At 43.1% G+C, this 18,156-nt stretch overlaps 1 protein-coding gene across 2 annotated transcripts in view; it reads left to right on the top strand.

Moving 5' to 3' along the window:
* Positions 1–14,964: 14,964 nt before the first annotated feature.
* Positions 14,965–18,156, top strand: part of LIFR (LIF receptor subunit alpha) — a 109,924-nt gene continuing 106,732 nt past the window's right edge. The window contains exon 1 of one of the 2 annotated variants that reach the window (XM_012736478.3): positions 14,965–15,070. The gene's annotated coding sequence lies outside the window, so the exon portion shown is untranslated. Of the gene's footprint in view, positions 15,071–15,251; positions 15,271–18,156 lie in introns of those variants that run through there. The other variant, XM_076007977.1, reaches the window with a different exon arrangement.

Here is an 18,156-nt window from a genome sequence, read left to right as displayed (position 1 = left end):
CTGGGGGGACATGAAGAACAAAGGCATGTGCCAGTCGAATCTGCCTCCATGGGAAAACAGCCCCATCAGTGACATCTGCTTATGGCTCATGTCTCAGAACTGGGTCGCATGGACCTCTGTTGGAGTCTGAGTTTTTCTAACTGGAAATATCACTGAACTGGACAAAATCATGGTGGTCTCAGAAGGAAGAAAGAGAGCAGAGCTACTGGGCAGGAAACTAGCAGCACCTTTAGAGGGTGATATTAATATCCCCATTTTACAGATGAGGAAACTGATTCTGAGAAGTGGGCATGATTAGAAACGAATGGAGATGAGATTTGAACCCAGCCACCTGGCTCCAGGCTCTGGCACATTATCACTACAGCAGGAGCCAGTGGCTCTAGTGCCACATCCAGCTGTGTCACTCTTATTGGTAGTGACATTCCACACAAACAAATATGAGAAGGATATTCTAGCCTCCTCTTTTGCAAGATCAGTAAAGAATCTTCTAGTGATTCTCTTCCTGTAGGTAAGTCAGCATACTGACCTTTCTACTATATGCATCTTAATAAATTGATTCAAGATTTCCTATACTAAGTGTTGGGTTTTGTTTACATATTGTGTCATTTGCCTATGAAATGTAGGGTTTTCCCTACCTCTGAAATCAGGAACAAGATTTCAGCTGTATCTTATGCCTGGAGTGGGCCAACGCACTTCACAGTTACAGACCAGGCTGTGGTAAAACCTAAACTGCTCAACCTGGTTGAGGGCCAGGCCTTTGTGTCCACTAAACATGTCACGCATTCTTTCTACACTGAGCTCACAGTCCATATTTCTATCTCCCATCGCCCTTTCCACCAGGCACCAAGCAAAGAAGAGCCCACCACCACCCTCCCAGAAGCCCAGGCACGCTGGAGCTGGGGAACAATTAGCAAGGATATGAGCAGCTTGGCCAGGGGAATGCCCTCTTCACAGAGCAATATATTTAATAATTCACAGTCTTGCTGGCTACTTTTATACAGGGAGGAACGGGTGAAAGAAAGGATGCCAGTTTCATCTCCTCCCTTCTCAGAAAAGACACCAGAACCACAATCCTATAAATTCTCCTCTCAATGGGAGCTCTAAGTTTCATATGCTCAGATCAAAGTAGGCACCAAACCTGTTCCACCAGTTTCAAGGGCCACCGAGCTGGCACAGGTGCAAGGCGGGCTTGCCTCCAGTTCCTTGGCTTGATGTAAGACTGGGTCTGCCTGGTGACAATCAATCACGCCAGACCCACATGTTCTTTAAAAGTCACACATCTGTCATCTCTAGGATCCTGGGGCATGAGGGTCCTGCTGCTACCCTAAGATGTCACACAGGCCAAGAACACCTACATATTTGAAGCTCTTGTATAAGCATGTGTGGGTATATCATATACTCAAGTGAATAAAGCAGGTTACTTTTCTATAAAAGTGTTCTTAATTATGCCTTATAGATATGTCTGGTTTGGCAGTCTTGTTCCGTGTTCTCGATTCTTGGTGTGCTCTTGGCCAAAAGATGACCAGACACACCAGAGCGAGGCTAGCATGAGGTGAAATTTGTTGAGGGGAGCGAGATAGGATTATAGAACAAGAGCAAGATATAGTTTTACAGAGCATGATACATATGCCACAGATGATGATGGGACCCCTTGTCATAGCAAAAGAGCACTTGGCTATAGTCTGGATCTTGTTTTATAGTGTCCGGATAGGGACCTCCCCATGGTTCAGATATCATTATGGAACCACTTTGATGCACAGTTGGGAGTTATAAGACCTGAGTATTACTGTGCATGAGGATCTCCCATGAGCCTCTCTGAAAGCCTATTGGTGGAGGGTGAACTACAAAGTAGATTTAAGCTATTGACAGGATAACTAGACTTAGGTTGTCCTAAGTCACCTTCTAGACTCTATTGTACTTATGTCTCTTGGCCCATGGGCTAGAGAGCCCTCTGTAGTCTTTTGCAGTTGGTGTGCTGAGTTCTGATTGGTAGATTGGTAGGGCGTTTCCTCCTTCCCCAGGTATGGCAGTTGGGCCGGGACAGGATTAAAGCAGGGCAGCACCAAGACAGGGGCCTGGGGCCTGCCCTTGTTCTTCTTCCCAGGTAGGGCAATTGCTCAAGGCGGCACCAAGGCAAGGCACCCACTTTTGTTCCTAGGAGACCCAGAATCCTTCACTATCTACCTAACAGATGCACATAAATAGACAAGCATGAGCGAAAATATGATAGTATTCATGTGACTCTGAAGATTGTTGACAAAATACTAGACAATTCCAATCCCTTATTAGATTTATTTTGCCTCAGTTTGTACTATGGGTGCCCACCACGCTCAAATTAGCCAGATAAGTGGCAAATCTCCCTTCAACTTGATGTCTACTAAGAAACAACATTAAATGAGCATTTGATTGAGTTTGGTCTTGAATTTCATTATTTCCCTTCATCTATTGAAAAAGGCATGTGGAAAAACTGTACAATTTGAGCTGAAGAGATATTTCTTGTCTGGATATTTCTTGCCTTGGTTTGTTTGGATATTTTTGGCAGCGAACACTTATGTATGTTTGCATGTTTATAGAGAGTCCTTTATCTTACCCTGTGTGAACTTGACATTTCATCTTCAATATAAATAAATTGCAAATAAAGCAGTAGTCATTTAACCCTGTGCCAACCGGAGTAGCTAAATACAAAAACTGAGTATCTAGAAGCCTTTAAATATATCTGCTTTTGTTGGAATGACAACCTCCCTGCAGAAGCACAGAGCTAAATGATTCAAGGAAATGGTAAAGGACAATAGTATTTTCAATTTTCTGTTCACTGCCTCAATGGTAATTCACAATAATAGTAATCAAACCATTTGACATCTTGGCTCTGTTAAATGAGCTTAATGATAGAAACCCAAATGTTCCTGGTTCTGATCATGACTCGGGCAATGGCTTTTTGTCCCTTCCCCCTTTCTCTTCCCTTCCTCCTCCACTTCAGTGCACACGAACAAACTACCTGTGTGTCTTTGTGCAACTAATCTAAGCTTTTTGAGGTCTTCTCTTATCTATGAAATGTCAATACTTCTCTCCCAGAGTTGTTCAAGGATAGAGTGAATTGTGAACGTGTTTTGACTGTGCCTGGAATGTAGCACATGCCTAATAAATGTGAACACCTTCCCCTAAGTTGACCCCTGTCCCCAGGGCTGTCCCCACAGGAGGGTGACTGGTGGTGCCCAACAGCCCTGTGCTTAGGAGGCCCCATTCTCCACTAGTGGCTTCATGCTCTGCTGTCATCACCCTGAAATTCTTAACATTTTTTGAACGAGACCCATATTTTCCTGTGGGCCCTCCAAATTCGTAGCTGTTCTGCCTATCCCTTTTTATTCTTTCTCCCCTTTTTCTATTTTTTTTTTAGGTCAAAAGATGTTCTCTTTGTTGGCTGGGTTAGAGGGGTGTCCAGTGGTCAAAGGGGTGTCCATGGCTGAGCGTTGTTTTCCCAGCCTTGCCCTAGGAATCCCCACCTCTTGTACAGAACTATATTTAAGGTTAAGGTACTGTGTGTGGTTAAGGTCCATGTGCATTGGTCAAGAACTAGCTTTGATCAATTAAAGCTTTTCTTAAAAGAATATGATTGCCCAAAACTTCTAGGTGACCTAGCACAAAGACAGTATAAACAGACCCCGTCAGCCAAACTGCAAACTCGGGGACTTCAGGCCATGGGTGGTTTCAGCTTACATGTTCTATTCCCTAGTTTTCCCCACCAGGAGCAAAGCCAGGTTTTGTGAGGCCCGAGTTTATATAATTTGGGGGTCCTCTTTAGAAAAGAAGTACAACATTACAAATACACGACTAACTGAAGTTTTAATGTAGTGCATTACTATAGTTGATATAAAGGAAGAAAAAGTCCCAACTTTGCCCTAAACATATCAGCACTGTTATTTGTGATACTCATTAGGTTACGACCTAATTCAACCAGTAGGTGTATAATAAATGTTCATTGATATGGCACTTCTAAATATTTTTATCTGATATAACTCTTTATAGACCTAGCTAAATTATAATTTTTGAAAGGAAAATCTTGGAGATAAAATTGCTATTTCTTTGCATTCTCCATGGCACTGCCCTGCTTCTTTTGCAGAGTTTGCTCAGTAAATGTTTGTTAATTGATAGATATGTATTTGTGTGTGTGTGTGTGGATATATACACATAATATATATATACACGCACACTATGCTTGATACATACCATGTTCCCACACTGTATGCCAGGACAGAAAACCAGGCATTTCATTTTACTGAGGGTTGTGAAGCTCTCAGGGCAGGTAATCTGCCTTCTCACTGATTCCTAAACATGGAAGGGATCTTACATATCACCTGGTGATACCATGATTTAATTGATGAAGAAGCAGCCCATAGAAGTTAATTGTCTTTATGAAGCAGTTCTATGGCCTGGACTAGAATTCAGGCTTCTCGACTTGGGATCCAATGATCATTCTGCTGCAGAATTCTAAGTGTATGTCTAAATAACTGAAAAAGAAAGAGAAATTAGACATGGCTACTTAAGTTACAGAAAATTTAACAAGATTCTTGAGCCTTGAAAGTAATTTTCTTTTATCAGTTTCATTAGTAAGAGCAGGGTAATGATTCCAAGGTTACTGCTAGACTAATTTGCCTTATGAAGACTCCATTGTATTGAAACAGGGAGGAAATGCACAGAATTAGAGAGGTTCTATTTCATAGAGAATGTTTATAATTTATGATACTATCCCATTATTTTTCATAAGCCATAATTCACCTCAAAGCTTTAATTTAGGCTTATTTTACCTTTCTAAAAGAGGAAAGAAGCATTTTTTTTCCCTAAGACAAGCAAGTAGCTGGTGTAGGGTGCTTAATTATGAAGATGGCTTTTAATCTTTGATTTACCCTCTCTTTCTGATTTTGATAAACATTAAAAAATTTTTATTTTTAAAAATAAGCCCCTGTTCAAGGTATAGGAAGACTCTAACATAGAGCATCAAATACTCTATATTTGTCCCGATGACCCAGACTGACCATACAGTTTGGAGGGCCAGATGTCCTTTAGCACCAAGAAGATCCTGGAAGAATACTTTTCTACAGTTCTCTGGGGAGATCTGTTCTGCCCCATTGAGCAGGTGGCCAGTCCAAGGAGTTATTAGCTCTGGCTGCACATTAATATTATCTGGGGAGTTTTAAAAAGATCACCCAAGCCCCATCCCAGGTCAATTTGATTTAAATTCTGAAGATCTGTATTTTCAATACGTAAAAAAAGGTAACGTGTCACGAATCTGATGTGAAGCTAGGGTTGCAAACCTCTGGCATGAATGAGTTCTTCTGCCAAGGTGAAGCCTCTCTGTCCCAGCCCCTGCCCAGGTGAGAGAAGGACCCATGCAGTGAATGGAAAGGCTGGTTCTACAAGATCCTGTTTGTTTTATCCAGTCCAAGGCTGAGACATGGGGAAGAGAACAGAGGGTTCCAGATGTGTGCCTGGAGGAAAGATTGCGTTTGTTTTGTTCTATTTGTGTCTTTCTGCCAAAGGTGCAAGAAGAGAATAAAGGCCTTTGCTATCTCCTAGAACAGGGTTTTTAGACTTCCCCACTGTCAATTGACATTTGCAGTGGGATAATGCTTTGTTGTGGGGGCTGCCTCTTGCATCGTAAGTTGGTTGGTGGCATCCCTGCCTTCTACCTACTGTATGCCAGGAGCATTCACCTCCCCAAGTTGTGGCAACCAAAAAATATGCTCAGACATTGATAAATGTCCCCTGGGGGTAAGAAAGGAAAGATCGCTCCTGCGTGAGAACCATTGTCTAGAGATAACAGCAGAAGCTCTGGTGGAGAGTTTGGTGGTGACTGCGCAGGTGTGGCTTTGGTGAGTATTGGCCAAGGAGGACAAGGATGGCTGCGTTGGTGAAGACATTGGTGGAGATGGCGCTTCAGGCCTAGGCAGCAAGAGAAACTCTAAAGGTAGTAATTGTGACTGTGGCCCAGCGGGAGAGCCTACAGTTGGTTGTACTAAGACAACACCAGGCAGGCAGGAGATGGGAGCAGTTGCAGAGACTTGGAGAAGAGGGAAGATATCAATGGAACGTTGCCTAGGGCTGCTGGAGGCAAACTTACAAGGTGGCATGTGAAAGGTCTGGGAGGGCACATGAACGCCACTTTGGGAAGACTGAAATGTCCTATTTGGATTGGACTGTCGAGGACAGCCAATGAGAAGGAACTGCCCTTGATGGGGGTGGACTCCCTGGATATTAAATCAGTGGAGTGATAAAAGAGCAGGCTTCGCTTTGAAATCTCTCCAAGATTTATTTAACACTATAATTAATGTTCCATTAGTCATAGGTATTAAAGTAGGACCTTAAGAGTCATACTGCATTTCCTTCCACTCTCATAAATCCAGTATTATTTACCTATCTCACTCTGCCTCCTTAGATAAAAGAAGGAAGGAGGGTTAGAGAGGATGAGAGGGAGCAATTTCAAAACCCTCTGAGATTAGTCCTCACTCCACAATTTAAATCAAATAATTCTACCACTTATGCTTGGAAGGGACCATCATTTCATCTGTATTTTTCCATGATACTCTCATACTAAAATGACTACTGATTATGTCTACACTGACAAAAGGAGTCATGGCTTTTGCTAAAACAATAAGTATTATTACATATATTTTTACATATGTATAGTAGATTCTTTGAAATAAACAAAAAAGCAATGTTGAAATACTTTCCAGGGTTGTTTCACATAGTTCACCACTTTATTTTTATGGAGAATCATAAACTTTAAAGCAGAAAGTGATGTTAGAGGTTATCTGGTTCATCAAACATCAGCCTGAATAAAAACTATGGACTATGAGAATTTTGTGTTAACTAATTCTAACCTTTGAAATGCATCTGGCTACACACAAAGAATATTAAAAGGCGCTTAAGCATCAAAGTAAGAAAAATTCCACAGCTCTCTACTTCCCCTCCTGACCTATATAACTACGATTTTACCACTGCTCTGTCAATAGTTTAGGAAATGTACTGTTAATCCAGCATCAAGTGTTTCAATGGAAAGAAACCAATTGCCACTTGGAAAAATCGTTGAAATGTGTTTAGAGAACCCTACACCAAGGTTTAGCTGGTCATCTTCCCGGTCTCATATCAGGTTGCAAACAGGCTGCTTTTAGACCAGCTTGCTTTTTGTGTACTTTTTTTTTTTAAGGTCATGGAAGCTGAAGTTTGTAAAAGCAAACAGAAAAAAAAAAAAAAGAAACCCATTTTTTCTTCAGCTTAGAGATAAGCAGGAAACCCAAAGAACATGTTCTTAACAATGAGACCTCAGTATTAATGCTGAATAGAAATTCAACCAAGTGGAGCTGACAGAAGCCCAGGCAGACGTCCAGGGTATTCTTGTGGTGAGCTTCTCTCAGTCTCTCTCTCTCTCTCTCTCTCTCTCTCCCTCCTTTTCCTCATCTGTGCATCTGCACACTGGGCAATGAGGTTTACATCACTATGGAAGTATGATTCCATTTGTATACATTTTTAAAAAATGTTTGTAAGTGTATAGATCATTTCTGAAATAAGCATCCTCTCAAGAAAGAAAGATATAATTAATGCATAATCTCGGAGTTTGAATGGTGAGTTGAAAAATATTATGAGTGTCAGCATAATCATCTCTAAATTAATAAGTTTATGACACCTGTCATCTATATTCCTACATAGAACCCTATGCCCCTGACTTTACCTGTCTTCAGACAACCCTGAGTCTGGCACACCTCTGGCCTGCAGTTACAGAAAGTTACAGACCCTCTCTGAGGTTGGCTTCCCTTGTCCGTGACATGGAGAAGGGAAGTGGGCCATCTTTGGGGCTCCCAGCTCTAAGGCTCTGTGTTCAGGAGGAGTCAGCTTCGGGGTGCAGATCCAACGTTCCACTCCCCTTGTGTAAGCTCTCTATTCTGCTAGCAGTAGAACACAGGAATTTTCCATAGCATTGGGAGAAATAAACGGCTGTGAGTGCACGTGTGTGTGTGTGTTTGTGTGTGTGTGTGTGTGTGTGTGTGTGGTTGTGTGTGTGAGAGAGAGAGACACAGAGATAGAGACAGAGAGATAGACAGGGCAAAAGAGAGGGCTGGGGGCATAGGTGGAAGTTTGGGAAAACTATGTTGAATGTTGAAGACCCTGTTTCAAGAAAAATTCTTGATAGGTGAAAAAGACTTTTTTTAATTCAAGCCCCAGTCCCCTGCTCTGATGCATGGAAGAGCTAGATGTGCAAAGAACATCATGAGGCTCCTTCTAAGATGAGGGCGTGAGGCACGGTGAGCCCAGGGGCTCTGGCTATATAAGCTGCAACCCTGAGCCGAAAGTGCTGTCAGTGGACCTACACCAAAAACATCCCAATAAGTATAAGACAATTCTATGAATGAGTTTTGGGATTTAAAATGGTTTAGATAAATGTAAAACAATCCGAAGAAGTCACTGAAACAGTATATAAAGTATAATCTCATTACTATATATTATTTTTTAAAAGATATTTATAAATACACAGATAATTTCTGAAATATTACCCAAGACTTCGGGAATGGTTGGGAATGGACAAAATGAAGGGGAAAAGCGACTTGCTATTTCTTATTTGAAAAAAAAAAAAGTCACATGTTAGTTGAACTTTTCTAATAAAAATACTAATTAATTCTGAACATATAGGTTGGAATGATGTGAACGGTATGATTTAAGTGGCTTATGAACCTCCCTCTGACCAGTAAGTCATGGGGATGTAGCGGGTTGCCTGTAAGCCAGACGTCCCCCATGAGAGAAGGTGTCGCTTGATGGGAAGGGATTGGGCTTGGCAGTGGGACAGACGTGGTGAGCTCGGAGCCTCGTTTCCAGCACCCAATGTGCAGCTCTGCAGCACTGAGCACATTAACCTCTGAGCCTGCTTTCTCTATAAAACATGGAAATAATGACCACTTTGTAGTTTGTTTTGAGGATGGAATCAGATATTAGAAGTAGTAGCTTTTATCACTGTTTTTAAATAGGAGGTGTCTGCACTGTACATAATTTGTACTTTGTGGCCATTATCCGTTGCCTCACCCTGAACCTGGCCCAGCATAGAAACCAACACTGATTGATCGTTTTCACAAACACTTATAGAGCACTTGCTACATGCCAGGCGTGCTTCTAAATACGACATAAATAGTAAGCCATTGAGTCCCCATAAGAATCCTAGGAGGTAGGTACTGTGATTGTCACTCCCATTTTACAGTTGAGAAAACTGAGGCACAGAAGAGTCAAGTAATCTGCCCAGAGTCACAAAGCCTCACAAGTGGTGAGGCCAGGATTCCCACCCAGGCATTGAACACAGTGCTGGCCCCTTAATCTCTGTGTGCTGCTGCAAAACTGGAAATTGAGTCCAATGTCTCTAAAACAATTGGCTCTCTTTGGGGCAACACGCTCCTCTCCGCAGGTCTGGGCGTTAAATAGAACTAGTTAGTTCCCTTTCTTCTGGGCAGAGGCAGTGAAGAAAGGCTGTGCCCCCTCAGCCTCAGGAGCTGCAGAAAATATACCACGTGGGCTCCAGGTACGGGGCTGAGGCTCTGGGCTACGGCATGTGCATCTCAGCCCCCTCAAAGCAAATAGGAAGTGTTAAATTATGCTTGTGTTTACTGCGTTCAATAAACATTTGTTGAATACCACTACGGGCTTGGGATTTTTAGAGTCCAAGAGACAACAGCGTAAATGACCAGTGCCTGCCCTCAGGAAGCCTGAAGCATTGTGGCTGGAGACCATCAGGACACACCAGGCAGGATAAGCAACATCCGTCTAACAGAGGATGTTGGCAAGCTGAAGGACAGCCAGTTCAAAGCTGAGACTGACCACAGGAATGAATACGAAGAGAAAACATCCTAGAAGACTTGACCTTTTTTGAATAATAAAACATCTTGATATTTACATTCAATCCTGACATGCAGTCCCTGGAGTTATTAGGATACCAGGAAATGTCCCTTCTGAGGGTTAAATTGGCCATTATTCTAGTGTGAGGGATGGGAGCTTCCAGTGCCCCAGTAGCCTGGGGTAAGCTCTATTTTCTGACCTGGCCCTTTGCCTGGGCTCTTCTCCACTTTTGCCTCTTGCGTGTGTGTGTGTGTGTGTGTGTGTGTGTGTGTGTGTGAGATAGGATCTGCTTAAGGGTCTTTCCCTGACCTGGGGTTTTGGAGGGATGGAGTTAAACCAGACCAAACAGGTTTCTGGGCTCATGCATATTGTGAAAATGCAGTTTTCCCAAACCTATTTAACCATATATTCTCATTTGAGGAATCCCTCTTAATAACTCATAGGACTGATATTCCAAGTAATACAGGTTTGGAAGAGCTGTGCTAACTGTGGAGGAGAGAGAAATCGTGAGACAAGGCCCCTGCTCTCAAACAGTTCAGAATTTAGTGGGGCAGATACAAGCTAAACAAGGACGTACAATTCAGTCCCCTAGTGCTGGATTACAGGTACGTGCAAGGCAGGTAGGAGGGGAGGATCACAGAGAAAAAGGGAAGGTCAGAGAAGGCTTCAGAGAGGATATGATGCAGAAACTGAGGCTTGAAGGATTTATCCACAAGGATAAAGGGAAGGGCAGGCCAGGTAGCGGGCATGCATGCACAAAGCCATGGGCTTATGACCCAGCATGGACATTGCCGTTAGCTGCAGCTGAAGCATGAGGTACCTCTAGGAAAACGTTGTAAACAAGCCTAGACAGAGAAGGAGGGCAAATCAGGAAGGGGAGTGTGTACCAAGCATTGTATTTAAATTTTAACTGATAGGAGGCAATGGGAAGTCATTGAACTATGGAGTAAGAGCATGGGCTTCCTACTTTAAAAAGAAAATTATAGAGCGGTACTGGAGGACTGACTGGGAGGTTGTAAAACTGGACACAAGTGACTGGTCAGGAAAGTGATGGAATATCCAGATGAGAGAAGATGAAGAATAACCAAGAAATTGGCAGTGGAGAAGGAAAAGCGTGAACAAATTGACAGATGACTAAGAGGCGAAATTGACTTACAGGTAGAGGAAGGCAGATGAGGCAAAGATGACCCAGCGGCCTCTGGCTTGGATGACTGGCAGTGTCATTATCCGGCAGAGAGATGACAGGGCACAACAGAATCAGCTTGAGGAGAAGAGAATAGCGTCATTTGGGGAAATGTTGGCTTTTAGGTTCTTATGTAATTTATAGGTAGACTCACAGGTCTGCTGTTCAGGCTGGAGATATGTATTTGAGAGTTGTCAACCTAAAAATAGTATCTTGAGCCATGGGAGTGGATGAGATCACTCAGCAAAGTGAAAAAGGAAGTGCAAAGAAGTGAGCCAAGTGCAGAACCCTGGAGAACAAATGTCAAGTGAGTCTGGAGGAAGGAGCCAGGAGGTCCCAGTGGAAGGATCTGGCAATGCCCCACGGAGTCAGTCCATATGTATTGTTCCTGACCCTATACACTGTACCCTAAGCTGGGTAAGAGCCACAAAGTGGCGAGAACTCTGGGTCCGAGAGAGCAATCTCGAGCTGACAGCAAAACTACCTGCACCTGCCCCTCTCCCTCTTGCCATCTTTTCTCCAGTCCTTTAAGCTGGTGTCCTGGCTGGCTGCTCCCTTGTCTTAGCTCAGGCTACTATGACAAAACACCATAGGCTGGATGGATTACACAACAAACATTTATCTCTCACAGTTCTAGAGGTTGAGAAGTATTAATACAAGATCAAGGCACTGGCAGATAAAGTGTCAGGAGGGCCAGGTCTCTGGTTCATAGACACAGTCTTCTCGCTGTGTCCTCATGTGGCAGAGAGAGGAAGCAGCTTTCTCAGGACTCTTATAAGGACACTAATCCAATTCGTGAGAACTCCACCCACGTGACCTCACCAAATCTAAGTACCTCCCAAAGACCCCACTTTCTAATACCACCACATTAGGGGGTAGGGTTTCAACATGTGAAGTTTGGGCAGGACACAAGCATTCAGTCCATTGCACTCCTCCAAGGTCAATTTTGCCCCTTTGTTTCCTGTCTTGCCTTTGTCCTTGTCTACTCCACCAGAGTAATGTTTGCTTCCCGCCTCAACCCAGGGCTGCTGCTTAAGGGTGGCCTGGCAGTCAGCTTCCTCCCGCAGTTCCAGGGAATCAGGCCCAAAACAATCAGGAAAGACATTGGGCTTGAGTCTTGGATTTGGACGTCATACCCATGCAAGCCACAGCTGAGACCATGGACAAGGTTCCAACATGTAGAGTTTGAAAAGGGAGAGGAGAGGGACTAAGAGAAATTTGGGCAATAATTTTCTTTCAGTGGAGGCTGAAAGTAATATTCAACAAGATTGAAAGAGATTAAAAGGAGATTGAAAAGGGATCAAGAGAACATGTGGTATGGAGACCGAGGGAGGCAACTGTGAAACGAACCAGGGGTGCCCATGGTGCTGAATGCCACAGCGAGTGTGTCTTGTGATGGTGGCAGGTTGAAAGTGGGCCTTAAGATATTAATACAGGATGTATTTTATCCTGAAGGCAGCAAGAAGCCCGTCTTTAGCCCTGGAGTCACTGCCACAGAGTGAAATATCTCACCATGTGCATCCTGGTCGCAGCTGGAGAAAGTGCATGACCCTAGACTCTAATCTAGACCAGCGTTTCTCAACCTTTTCCTCATTTTCACCTCCTCGAGGAGCCTGTTTAGACTTTTTTCCCCTAATCGTTCTGCTGCTACCCAGGAAATTTTAATACCACAGACATGCTATCTGTGTATGTACTGCATGTGCTTTATACATAAAATAAATACGGTTTTTCAGAACCCTCCACCCCTACCCCAAACCAGCTGGGGAGTGGTAACATAACACCCCCCTAGATTAAGGCCCAAGAAACCCCTGCCCATTCCCTCCCTACCATTGTCATACTCCGTATGCAGCTGCCACCTACCACCAGCGTCCTAGCTGGGTTCCCTCTTCATCACCTGGTGCAGGACTTCCTAACCGCTGCACCTGGGGCTGGGTAAGGCTGTCCTGTGCATGGGAGGGTGTTGAGCAGCATCCCTGGCCTCTGCCCTCAATTGGATGCCAGTGGCACTGCCCTGACATCCAGTTGTGACAACCAAAGACGTCTCCAATCATGGCCAACATTCCCTAATTGAGAGCCACTACCTTGGAGCCTGAGCCACTAGTTCTTCTCCTGCAAGCAATATTTGCAATTACAGTGACTGATTTTTCCTCCCAGGAGAGATGGCCCCCTGCGCTAGAGGGAAGCTAAGAAGGAAAGACCTTTGCCCCTTGGTCATCCTCCCACTCTGCAAGCTGCGGGTGTATCTTTTCTTCATGTGGCACTGAACTCTCTGGCTCAGACCTCCCGGTCCTGAGTTGATAATCTCATTAGGACTAATCCTGTTTACGGCCATTCTCTTGGCAGAACAATCTTGTCAGGACCAAGGCTCTTTCCTCGCCACCCACAGTTCTTGTTACTCCATTGTTCCCGGGGACTCTGTCCTGGCTGCAGCTAAGCTTTCATTGATAGGGTTTATCCTGTTTACGGGGAGTCTGCAGAAGGGCCTCATCAAATACTTCCATCCCTTCCTTCAATAAATGGCCCCCTTTGATCTGTGCGAGGCAAATAGTGTTTATCAGAAGCTGGGCTTCCTCTAGCTGATGATGGGGACATCCTGTCCCAGAAAGACTCCCCAAAATAACACTTTCTGAATTTCAGAATATTTTCAGGTTTCTCTTTTTTTGTATGTAGGCATTTTTTTTTTAATGCTATCTCTTACGGCAAGCAAAGGAAGGGGCTGATTTTGCTTTTTGAAGCCTAAGGTGACACAAAGTTGAACATGTCACCCCCAAATGAGAGAAAGGGACAGGGCTGATGATAATATAAACATTTAGAACTAGAACAATATACAAGATTAGGGCTGGCCAGGTGAGATCTTTTTTCTACTTGTCATTTTAAAACTCCAAGTTATCTAACAAGGTGAAAGAGAGGTCATGAGTGTTAGTCATATGAATAACAGGATGGTAGAAGCCAGTTCAGTTACGCGGATGAACGATAAGGGGGATTTTACATTTCCTGAGCTTTTAAGAAATTGCCAGGTAAAGAGATATTCTCTGTCTATAGCCGCTAGTGCAGCAGCATCCCCTGGAAATTTGTTAGAAATATCAACTCACAGGCCTTGCCCCAGATGCTGAATTGCAACCTCTAGAGGTGGGGCCCAGTAAGAGAAGTGCTAACAAACCCTCTAGGTGATTCAGATGGAAGCTAAACTTTGAGAACCCCTGACTTGCTTCAGTAATCCTCAAACTTCAGTGTATAGAAGAACCACCCAAGGAAGCTGATTAAAATGCAGATTCCCAGATTTTATCCCTAAAGATAAAGATTCACTTGGTCTAGGGGGAACCCAGGGAGGTCTGCATTGTTAACAAGAATCCCAGAGTGATTTGGATACAGGTGGTCCAAGGCCCAGCCTTTTAGGAAAGCAATAGCTTCTGCTACAAAGGGGTGGTAGAAATTTTCCACATTGCTTCAGTCCTATTCTGAAAAGACTCCCTTCCTGGGGAAGAATGAGCCGGTATCACAATTCAGCCTCCCTTCCCAGTCACTCCATGAAGCAGGCTGCTAAGATTACCTATTGTGGCAGGTGGTTCTTTTCAGGATTACTCTAATACTAGAAGGTTAGACTTGCCCCATCAGTTCCTTTCACACTGACATCTGAAGCACATTGCTAACCCCTAACCTAGCTTAGGCTCACCCTACTGGCCTGAAAGCGAAAGCTTTTTATCCCTTAACTAGTTCCTTGAGCCACAATCCAAGGCAACTTGGTTTTCCCAGGAGTTTTGTTTTGCACAGCTGATGCATTCCAGTCATTGTTGGGATGCATTTTCTTTCTCCTCTTTCCCTCCAGCCCTTGGACCATGCCTTGTATATATAGAGCCTCGCAGTGTGAGCTTACTCAGATTCCAGCCCTCTCTCCCAGAACCTGCCTCTCCTGCAAGGCAGCAGCCCTTTGCTCTGCAGAACTGCGCTTGCCAAGACCACTATCAGCTCCCAACCCCAGCTCAGAGAGGGAGCTGCTGCGTCTCCTACATTGCCTTCTAGGTACAGTATTGCTGGTTTGCTTCCTTCCTTCCTTCCTGCCTTTGTGTCCCATGTCCCCGTAGACTTCTTTCTACTCTATTTCAATGCCAGTTCTGAGGGTCTTTCAGGGCTCTGACCTTGGCTCTTCACCCTTTGTCCTACAGAACAGCGTTTCATGTGTGGCTTACTGTGATCAGGTCTCAACCAGACTTTTTCTCCAGGTAAGTCTGTGGCAGCCTACAGAGATGGTCCTTCTTTGTTTTCTGCCACTATAACTACACCAGCCGTTGTCGAGAGACCCCCAGTAGAAACGCATGGGCTCCCAGCAGGGCCACTGTATACAGTTGTACAGTTTGTGCACTGCACAAAGACACCTGAGGAAGGGGACAAGTGGAGATGAAAATCCAGCTTGTGCTCTGCTCACCAAAATGAGTGCCTGACACTGTGCTGTGGAAACCTGGAGGAAGGTACACTGTTTTATTTGTGTTTTACATGTCAAATATTTATATAATCATATATAATCACATTAGATTATCAGCTGAAACTAGATTGGGGTGTTTTATTCTTATGCCACTGTATATGTGAAAATGAAGACTTTCAGAGTACCTGAAAATATTTTATGGGAAATATTTAAACTGGTTCCTTTTTTATTTTTAATTAAGAGACTTCATTTCTTAGAGAAGTTTTAGGTTTATAAGCAAACTGAGCAGAAAGTACAGAGAGTTTAATATATCCCTGCCCATCCCCTTCTACCCCACTCCCAGTTTCCCCTATTAGTAACATCTTACATTAATGTACAGTTGTTGTAACTGATGAGTCAATGTTGATAAATTATTATGAACTAAAGTCCATAGTATACATTGGGGTTCACTCTTGGTGTTGCACGTTCTGTGGGTTTTGACAAACTCATAGATCACATGTATGCACCATTATAATAATCACACAGAATAGTTTCACTGCACTAAAAATCCCCTGTGCTCCACCTATTCATCTCTTCTTTGATCTTTCAACTGTCTCCATTGATTTGAGAAAAGTACACTTTGTCTTTGCATAAAGGAATATCTGCTAGCCAAAACCATGGGGATAATTCTGCCCAGAGGGACGCCATTTTAAAAAAGGTTCACAAAGGTTTTCCAGCAGCTAGGCAATGCCTGGTGTTCAAGATCTAACCCAATTCAACATCTTTCCCTGGATGGCTTCATTCAATCCTGTCTCTCTCATTTCCTCTGATCTAGCACACCCCTTTCTTGGTAAATATTTCTGTCTTAACCTGTTTGGGTTGCTATAAGAAAAATAACATAAGACTAGGTAACTCAAACAAAAATCATTTATTTCTTACAGTTTTGGAGGATGGGAAGTCCAAGATCAAGGCACCAGCCAGATTCAGAGTCTGGGAGGGCTCTTTTCCTGGTTCATACGTAGCAACTTTTTGCTGTGTCCTTACATGGTAGAAGGGGCAACAGAGCTCTCTGGGCTCTCTTTTATAAGGGCACTAATCCCATTCATGAGAGCTCTATACCCATGAGCTCCCAAAGGCCTCACCTCCTAATATCGTCACATTAAGGATTAGGATTTCAACATATGGATTTGGGGGGGACACAAACATTCAATCCGCAGCAATTACCTTGTGCTCCCTTTTCATCTATCTATCCATCCAACCTCCACCCTTCTCTGATGCATCTTCTACATCAGCCCCATCCAAAAGAACTTTTTGCAATGATGTTCTACATCTGTGAGGTCCAATACAATAGCCACTAACTGCATGCGACTATTGAGCTCTTGAAATGTGTCTCATGTGAGAGAGGAATGAAATTTTAAAATTCTATTTCATTGAGACAATTTAAACTTAAATAGCCCCATATGGCAAGTGGCTATCATATCAGACAACACAGGTTTAAGTTTTTACCTATGCTAGAACCCCCATTCTGATAGAATTCATAAACTTTCTCCCCATCCTCCCCTTCCCCTCAAATCTTTCCTGACTAGTTAGAAAAGAAATGGTTCTTCCTGACCTCCCTGCTGAAAGAGTCAGCTCTCACATCTGTCACATTTATTATTGTCACATATACACATACAGTCTATACAACTATTATGTATCCATAAAAATGAAAAATAAAAAAATAGAAAAAATTATGCACACACACTGGTCTCTTACATAACTAACTTATCTTGTAAAATTTCTTTAACTTATGAAGCTATTCAATGTTGCTTGTCTATACCTGTTTATGTTTCCCTCTGTTGAAAGTTTTTTGTTCAGAATTCTATACTCCTAGAAAACAGAGTAGAGTTACATAACTAATGCTCTATTTGGCAACAGCTACACAGCTGTAGTTAGCAGGCTAATCTGCGCCATTTTCGATGATTGTGCCACCACATTGAACATATGAAAAGAGGAGAAGAGAAGAAACAATAACACTGAAAGAAATTAAGAGTTTAAGTCCAAGAGTCAGGATGGACTGGATTTAAGGAGCTATATGGATTATGGCTCTTGGGAGGGTGCTGTTAATTCTAAGCATATCTGTGCCACCAACAAGCCCATGATGTTGGTCATATCACTTAATCTCTCAGAGACTCTGCTTTCTTGTTCACAGAATGCAGGTTTTGACCTGACATTCCAATTTAAAGTGTCTTCTAGATTATAATCCTCCCTGGGTCAAACATAGTCTTAGGACTAAGTAGGAAAGTTGAGACAAATTTTTGTTGCACAGAGTATTTCTCATAATCTCACCCTCCATCACCACCTTCCCCTACCAACAATGTCTGTGATGAACACACCAGCTTTCCCAAGGACAAGAGCAAAACAATATTTTAAGAAACAACAAAACTCAGAGTGAGTCATTGGCCCTGACTATAGTGGCTAAACTGACCACAAAAGTTTGTGAATAGTCTATATGGTGTCCTTAAAACATCTGCACAAACCTTTTATTTCCAGTGCTTTGAACAGAAATAAACACAGTCATTAAGCCAAATTCTACATTCCACAAAACAGATGAAAAGTTGAAGCATAACTTTAAGTCCAAAATATAAGTGTAGACTCCCTGGCTGAATATCTCTTGCTAGCATGCCCATGTGAGTGGTCAGTTAAATGCCTGCTCTCAGTTATATGC

Source organism: Microcebus murinus, chromosome 11 (genome assembly GCF_040939455.1).
Source record: "Microcebus murinus isolate Inina chromosome 11, M.murinus_Inina_mat1.0, whole genome shotgun sequence".
Classification (NCBI taxonomy): domain Eukaryota; kingdom Metazoa; phylum Chordata; class Mammalia; order Primates; family Cheirogaleidae; genus Microcebus; species Microcebus murinus.
Note: the sequence above shows the minus strand (reverse complement) of the source record. Positions and strands in the feature narration are given on the sequence as shown.